Raw genomic sequence first — 7835 nt, forward strand, 5'->3', positions numbered from 1 at the left:
ATTCCAACCCGGCTTTGTAGCGTTTGCTGATCTCTGAGGTGTAAAAGCTCACCTTGAAAATTTAATAATAGGCTCTCCAGAACCAGTTCAGAGTCGCGGGTCCTGTTTTCAGCCCTGGTAGCCAGCTTCTGTGACCATCACAGCCCAGTTCTCCTGCCCTTGTCTCCTCTCCTGCCACACCTCCTGCCCCTACTAGAATCCCCTGATTTTCTTTGCCTCCCCAAAACTCCTACAATACGTTTTCTTAACCTAGAGCTCATGAACTTTTTTTTTTAAAAAAAAAAATCGATAATTCCTGATATAATTGAAACTTTTTATAATTCTATATTTTGTTTTACGCATTCAAAAATATCTTGAGAAGAGATCCAGTGATTTCATCAGAATGCCAAAAGGGTTCATGAACCCCCCACACACACAAAGTTAAAAACCGGTGACCTAGAATCTGCATTTATGTTCTTTATTACCAACTTTCCTGCCCTTTTCTTTCATCTAGTTTGCATGCTTCTTCATCAGATGTTCCCCTGTATAGTATATTCCGGCTTCTAGGGGTGTAGAGTGTGTTTAGGGAGGACCAGTACCTTTGGTGTGATGGCTGCCCAGCCCTTTTGGGGTTCTTTCCACCTTTGGTGTCCACCTGTTCCGCCTCTCACCTGTGGCTCCAAGAAGCTGCGGCATGTGCAGCGGCCCCACCCAGGTAAACGGTTTAGGCAGACGGCCAAACCAGGCTGAGGGTAACCAAGGGTTGTCAGACCCATTGGTGAGTTAAGGGGGTGTCTACCCCAAGCATGTGAAGACTTCATCTGGGAGAATGGGCGGATGAGAACAATTTGTTCCATCGGCAGCTGAAACAGGTGATGTGGCACGCTTAGAGCTTGGTTAGGCACTAAAGACGCCAAGGACACTGCATCCTGAGCCATCTCCAGCCGTCTTGACTCTGTCCTGCCACTGAACTATGATGATCCTAGAGGAGAGTGAGGCTGAAGACTTTGTGCTACTCTGGCTCAATTAAATCCAATTTACTCAGGAATCGAAAAGACATCGCCCATATTCCTGCTTCTAATCAGAATAACCTTTGATTCTATATTTTTCAATCTACCTCTTGGATGATACTCTGAAAAGAAAAAAAAAAATGTTTTATTTTGATACAACAGACACTTCCCAACAAACACCCAAACAGTTCAATAGAACTGGTTCAACCATCCTTAAAAGAAAGGAAGTGTAAGGGTAGTGTCATGGCCTGGGATACAATGATGAAGCTTCTCTCAGTAAATACTGGAGGCAAGGATGACTGTGCTTCCTACTCCTTCCTTCATTATTTAATGTAGTTTTGGGAATGCTAGCAGTAGCAATAAGATGAAAGAAATTAAAGACATAAAGAAAGGCAAAAAGGAGAAAAATCTCTATTTGCTGATAACAGGATTGTTTGCCTAGAAATTGCTGAGTCAGCAAAGAAACTGATTAAAAATAGCTTCAGCAAAAATTGCAGGCTATAAAATAAGCCAACAAAAATCAATGACATTTATAAATAATAATAATAATTTCCAATCTAAGAAGTTCAACACAAAATAAATACAAAATGCATAAAACATTTGAGAGCCAATCTTCCAAAATTCACTCAATGTTAGTACGTTTGGATGTGTACAAACATACACACACACACACACACACACATATACAGTGTATATATTCAGTTACAAAATGCTCCATAAGGAAAATGATGGACAATTTAAATAACTGGAGGAATATTCAGTGTTCATGAATAAGCTGAACAATGTAATAGAAATGACCACGTTACCAAAGTTAATTTACAAATTTAATGCTAACCTATAGATTTGATTGACTAAAAAAGTGATACTTTACAGGGATAAAATAATGATAAAAAAATTAATCTGTTGGAAAAAAAGATCTAGAATATTAAGGGAATAATTTAAAATGTAAGAATGAATGAGGGAGAGAGCATTTTCAGACCTCAAATTATGTTGTAAAACAACAATCATGAAAAACATTTGGCAATGGTTAAAAAAATAGAAAAAAGTATGTCAATTGTTCTATGTGGAACAAAACAGGCTAGAAAAGGAAAAATCAAAAAAATAAAAATCAATAGCCCAGTTATCAATAAACCTGAAAACAAATTACCTAGGAAAGAACTCCCTATTTAATAAGAACTCCTAGGAAAACTGGAAAGCAGTCTGGCAGAAATTCGTCTCATACTCACATCTTACATCATATTCCACAATAAATTCAAACTGCAAATATGACCTGAATATTAAATACCAGAAAAAAAATTAGAAGAGAAGTAGATCATATATATTTTACAACAATGAGTAAGAGATAAATTCTTAACCTAACAAGAGGATAGAGACAAGTACAAGAGGTAAAATAGATAAATTTGATTATATGAGATTGAAAAACTTTTGCATAATAACATTAGCCCATCTAGGATAAGAAGAAAAATAGACACCTGGGGAAAATCTTTGTATCAGACAGTCTGATAAAAGTTTGATATGCAAGATATATATAGACAACTTAAAAAATTATATAAGACCAGAAGCCTCTTAATTAGAAGAGTGGTCAAAAGATATCGAACAAGCAATTCTCCAAAGAAGAAATGCTGAATAACAACCACGTGGGAAAATGCTCCAAATCACTTCATAGAAATACACATCAAAGCAGTTAACCATAAACAGTGATTAAGTCGATAGAGTCAACATAGAAGTGCATCAGTAAAATCAGTTGTTTTACGAAAATTTGTTTTACCTCCTGAATTAGATTGTGAGTACTTTGAAGACAGGATTTATCTACCTATTTTTTTTTTTTAAACACTCTATACAGCTTACCTTTTGATCAGTGCCGTTAATCCCATAACTTTCCTGTCTGCTCTGGGACCTTGTTCGCTTAGTTAACCTTTTCAATTTCATCTTTAATTCTTCTTTGCGTTGGCTTCCTTCTCTCTCCCTAAAAATATTGTTCCTGTTCTAAGAAAAAGGCCAGCTGAGCAATGAGGAGAGCCTATCTCATCATGTGATACTGAAAGGATGTAAGCAAGGGCGTATTCCAGTTGTTGAAGGGGGCAAGATGGAAACTTTACTGAGTACTTACATTAAAGTTTGTGAGCAGATGTCCTTATAATGTGTTCTACGAAAGTAAATCATCTTGTACTTTTGTATCCCTGCTGTCTCTTAGCTGACCACATCACTCAAGTTACTTCATTGAGAAGTCTGAGATCATAATACAAGCTCTTCTCATTACCTTCTGTCTTCTCCCTCTCTTTCCTCTCCCTCTCCTCCTTCCTGAATATGGTTTTGTCAATGGAAATGACACTAAAGATCATGTATTATAGTCTGCTTTGCTGTTGAGTCTTAAGGACCACTGGGCCTTTAGCTGAAACCTGTTTGGGAAACAATCTTTTAGAAAGGAGTTCCTTGAGAGCATGAATTGTCTTGATTTTTTAAAATTTGTATTCCCCAGGGTTTAGTACAGTGAGTGGTTTTCATCAGAGGTGTCACTCATGACCAACCTAGGCTACATATGGCCTGCAAACTGAGGGTGACCCAAAACAGATTAAAATGTTACTGGGAAATGTCTAAAAAGATAAATTAAAAATACAATAGAACATAGATAATGCTAATTTGTGATCAATATGAGGACCAGCTATGTGCTGCAGGGAATAGAGCACTGAGCTTGTAGTCAGGAAAACTCAGGTTCACATCTGGCCTCAGACACCTTTTAGCTGTGTTCTGTGCTCAGTTTCCTCATCTGTAAAATGAGCTGGAGAAAGAAATTGCAAAACACTCCAGTATCTTCCAAGAAAACACCAAATGAGTCACATAGAGTCAGACAAGACTAAAACAACTGAGCAACAACAAAAAACTGTGCAGTAGGTTCTGGTAATTTCTTTCACTTTTTTTCTTGGATTTGTTCAGATTTTACGTTGTCTAGATGATATTTTGTTGGCTTTTTAAATCTGATTGGTTTATCAATTTTGTTACTCTTTTTGAAGGACCAGCTTTCAGTTTTATCATTCCTATAATCCTTTTGCATAAGAATTGACTTTTTAATTTTTAGCTTATTTTGAGTTTGTTTACTTGTTTCTAATGTTTCAAAAAGTATATTCAGTATATTAATCCTCTTTTCCTAGTTTGTTAATGTATGTATGCTTTTCAGGAATATAATGTTTTCCAAGAAGACTGTTTTACCTGCATCCCAGAAATCTTACTATATTGTCATAATCATTACGATTTTCTCTCACAAAATTATTTTTTTAAATTTATTCTTTGATCATTAATTTAGTTTTAAACTCTGCATTTGGATCTGTGTCCTTTGTGTTCTCTGAATTGATCCCTATATTTAACTGTGTTATGATCTGTAAAGAATGTGCTTTTTTACACTGTTTTTGCCTATTTTATTTGCAATATACCTTAATAGTAATTAAATAATAATACCTTAATAGTAATTGTAATAGTGCCATGTGGTACTGTAAAGAGTTCACTTTAAAAGATTCCATAAGTCTTTTACCTGTATTTTCTTCAAGAATTTGTTCAATTACATATTTTCCTTGGGTTTCTCTTTCCTTTAATTTTGTCCAAATCTGAGAGAGGGACATTAAAGTCTCCAAAGTTACAGTGTTCTTATTTATGTCAATTAATTTCCCCCTTTTTAATTTGCAGTGACATTTGGCATATATAAATTTAATATTGATGTATTTTCTATATTTCCTTTCAACACAATATGATTTTTTTCACTTAATCTCTAAATTGTGATATTATGTTTGTACTTTGTGCAATGGCATGATTGTTGAATTCACCTGATGCATAGTAAATTTTGATCCAGCCACTCATTTTTATTACATACATATGGCTTTTCTTTAAGGTTTGCTTCTTATGGCTTTAATTATCCATCTATTACTCTTATTTTTCTTTGTTTCATCCTTTCACATTTAAAAGTGTTAGAATTAGATTTTATTTTTCTTTTGTTCTTTTATTGCTTTTTTTCTTTCTGAGTTAAATTTCTGTTAAATTTTTAAGACAATACTTTATAATTTTCATTAATTTACCCTAAGGTGGCAGCCCTGGTCTTGTAAGTTGTCTCCCCCTCTCCTTAATTTGCCTTTGGTGTATTATCCCTTTCTCTAGTTTGGAATTCTTAATTCCTTTTAAATTTATTTATAGTAATTCTTTCCCACAGCTTCCCACCCCTTTCCTTTCCTTTCCTTTCCTTTTAACTTTCAGTTATTTTAACTAAAATCTCTTCTCTATCTCTTCTCCATTGACTTCTTTTCTTTGCATTTTTTTCCCTAAAAAGTATTCTTTTATTTTTTTCTGTCTAACCTAAGCTTTTCTTCTTTGTTTCATAGTTTTTAGCACTTATTTGTTTAGTCCCTCATTCTTTTTTTTCTCACAGATTTAAACCTCTAAGATACTAATGTGAAGTTCCTTACTCTTCTGATGTCTTGATATGTCAGTGATTATTGTAGATAATTAAATCCAAAATGAAAAAAGAATACATAAAAAATAAAAGGTGTTATCCTAATGATGTGTGATTGAAAAACGAATGGTGATATAGTGGTGGTGGGGTATGACAGATGGACCATGTGAATGTTGCACTGTTTAAAAGACCTAGAGGGAGACCGATCTAGCAATTTGGACTGTTTAGCACATAGGTCAGGATAAAAGTTGCACAGGCTGATAGAATTTGAATAGGTTGCTGTTCTCATTGCAAGAAGTACCTACATGGATAAAAATTAAGACATATGCTGAATGATATTGTTGAGTTAGAAGTGAAAGAAATCTGTGCTGTACTGCTGACCTTCAGTCTCCTCCAGAGTCACTGTTCATTACCGACGAGCCATGGTGATGCAGAAATTTTTTGTCAGGATTGGAAGATTGGAAGATGAATGGGGACAAGAAGTGTCTGGGGAAGCTTATCACCTCGATCAATGGGGTCAAGGTATCCACCAACACTGAAGTGGTATGTGGAGTCCCTGCTATCTACCTCGACTTTGCTCACCAGAAATTGGATGCAAAACTTAGTGTAACTACTCAGAACTGCTACAAAGTGGCCAAGAGTACATTTTCTGGGGAGATCAGCCCTGCCACGATTAAGGAATGTGGGGCCAGCTGGGTAATCTTGGGACACTTGGAAAGGAGACATGTCTTTGGGGAGTCAGATGAGCTCATTGGGCAGAAGATAGCCCATGCCCTGTCAGAAGGCCTAGGAGTGATTGCCTGTATTGGTGAAAAGTTGGATGAGAGGGAAAGCTGGAGTCACTGAGAATGTTGTTTTTAACCAGACAAAGGCCATTGCAGATAACGTGAAGGACTGATGCAGTCGTCTTAGACTATGAACCAGTCTGTGCTATTGGTACTGGCAAGACAGCTACATCCCAGCAGGCCCAGGAGGTAAATGAGAAGCTTCCATGCTGGCTTAAGACTCATGTGTCAGAACCTGTATCACAATCTACCAGGATCATTTATGGAGGCTCTGTGACAGGGTCCAACTGTAAGGATCTGGCATGCCAACCTGATGTGGATGGCTTCCTGGTGGGTGGAGCTTCCCTTAAACCTGAATTCCTGGACATCATCCAAGCCAAAAACTGAGCCCTTCATGTGGCCCTCCGACTCTTTTGCAGGCAGAGTTGGGACAAGCCTACACGTCTGGCTTACTCCTCCCCCTCCCATGTGATTGTGATGTTGATTCCCCTCCCCCCATAGTCTAATTCAAGCTACACCTTCCCCCACAGTGTAGATTGTGTTCACGCATTCTCAGCTCCTCAACCCTTCCTTCAATGGACCGGGACTTTCTCTACCGTAAATTTGAGGGAAGCAAAAAAAAAAAAAAAAAAAAAGAATTGGAAGAAATCTTAAAGAGTTCAAATCTACTATTTTACAGAGGAGAGAAATAAAGCCTTGAAAGGTTAAATAACTCATACAAAGTTATACAAGTAGTCAGTTCAGTTGTAGGGTCTGGAATTCGAACACAAGTACCCTTACTTCAGATACAGTGGTTTTTTATCATGCCATACTGAAGTACTGAAACAAAATTTTATATCTGATATATTAGAAAAGAAACATCCATCACAATTCTGTTAAGTCAGCCACAGCAAGAGCTCATGTCTCTAAAATTTATTCATTTGGATTTCTTTTTCTTCTGGCCAGAAATAGACTAATAGTCATGGTTCAGCATAAATAGGGTTGGGAGAAGAGGGAGCAAATGCCCAGAGTTGGCTCCTTCAAAAATGAAGATGCACCATTAATATTTGGATGGGATCTATTGCAGTTTTTTTTTTCTGTCTAATGCTCCTCTTGGTAGGAGATAAGACAGTAGTGTGACTCAAAATCGCTAGAAATGATTTTTAAGTAACATATTCAGTTAATTTCCGGAGAACCAATGAGCAAAATTTATTACCTATCTGGAGTACAAATCTTAAACAGAACGGAAAAATACTATGCTCTGTTGGATAGCCTTTTTTTAAAAAAAAAAATACTTTTGTAAAGGGGTGATTAAAAAAAGAGGAAACCTATCAACTGTCACCCTCAGAGTCAGGGAAGACTGGGTTTAAGTCCTAACTATGACATGTATTAGTTGTGTAACATGGCAAATTATTTTGCTCCCCAGTAACCCAGGGAAATGTTTTTAGGAAAGGAAATGGAAGAACACATGTCCATTGGTATTGGGGTTAATAGGTATAACAGAAGGATTAAGTACAAGTTTCCTCATTGGAAAATACCAATGACATGTCATATCACAATTGAAAAAAGACCCAAAATTAAGAGTTAAAATTCCTCTACTGAAATAACCTTAGAAAAAAGTTGTCCAGTAGATGTCATTGTCTTCAT

The 7835-nt window shown here is 36.4% G+C and overlaps 1 pseudogene; it reads left to right on the forward strand.

The window, feature by feature from the left end:
• Positions 1 to 673: 673 nt before the first annotated feature.
• LOC140522606 (triosephosphate isomerase pseudogene) lies at positions 674 to 6698 on the forward strand (annotated as a pseudogene).
• Positions 6699 to 7835: the final 1137 nt, after the last annotated feature.

This window comes from Notamacropus eugenii, chromosome 2, assembly GCF_028372415.1.
Source record: "Notamacropus eugenii isolate mMacEug1 chromosome 2, mMacEug1.pri_v2, whole genome shotgun sequence".
Classification (NCBI taxonomy): domain Eukaryota; kingdom Metazoa; phylum Chordata; class Mammalia; order Diprotodontia; family Macropodidae; genus Notamacropus; species Notamacropus eugenii.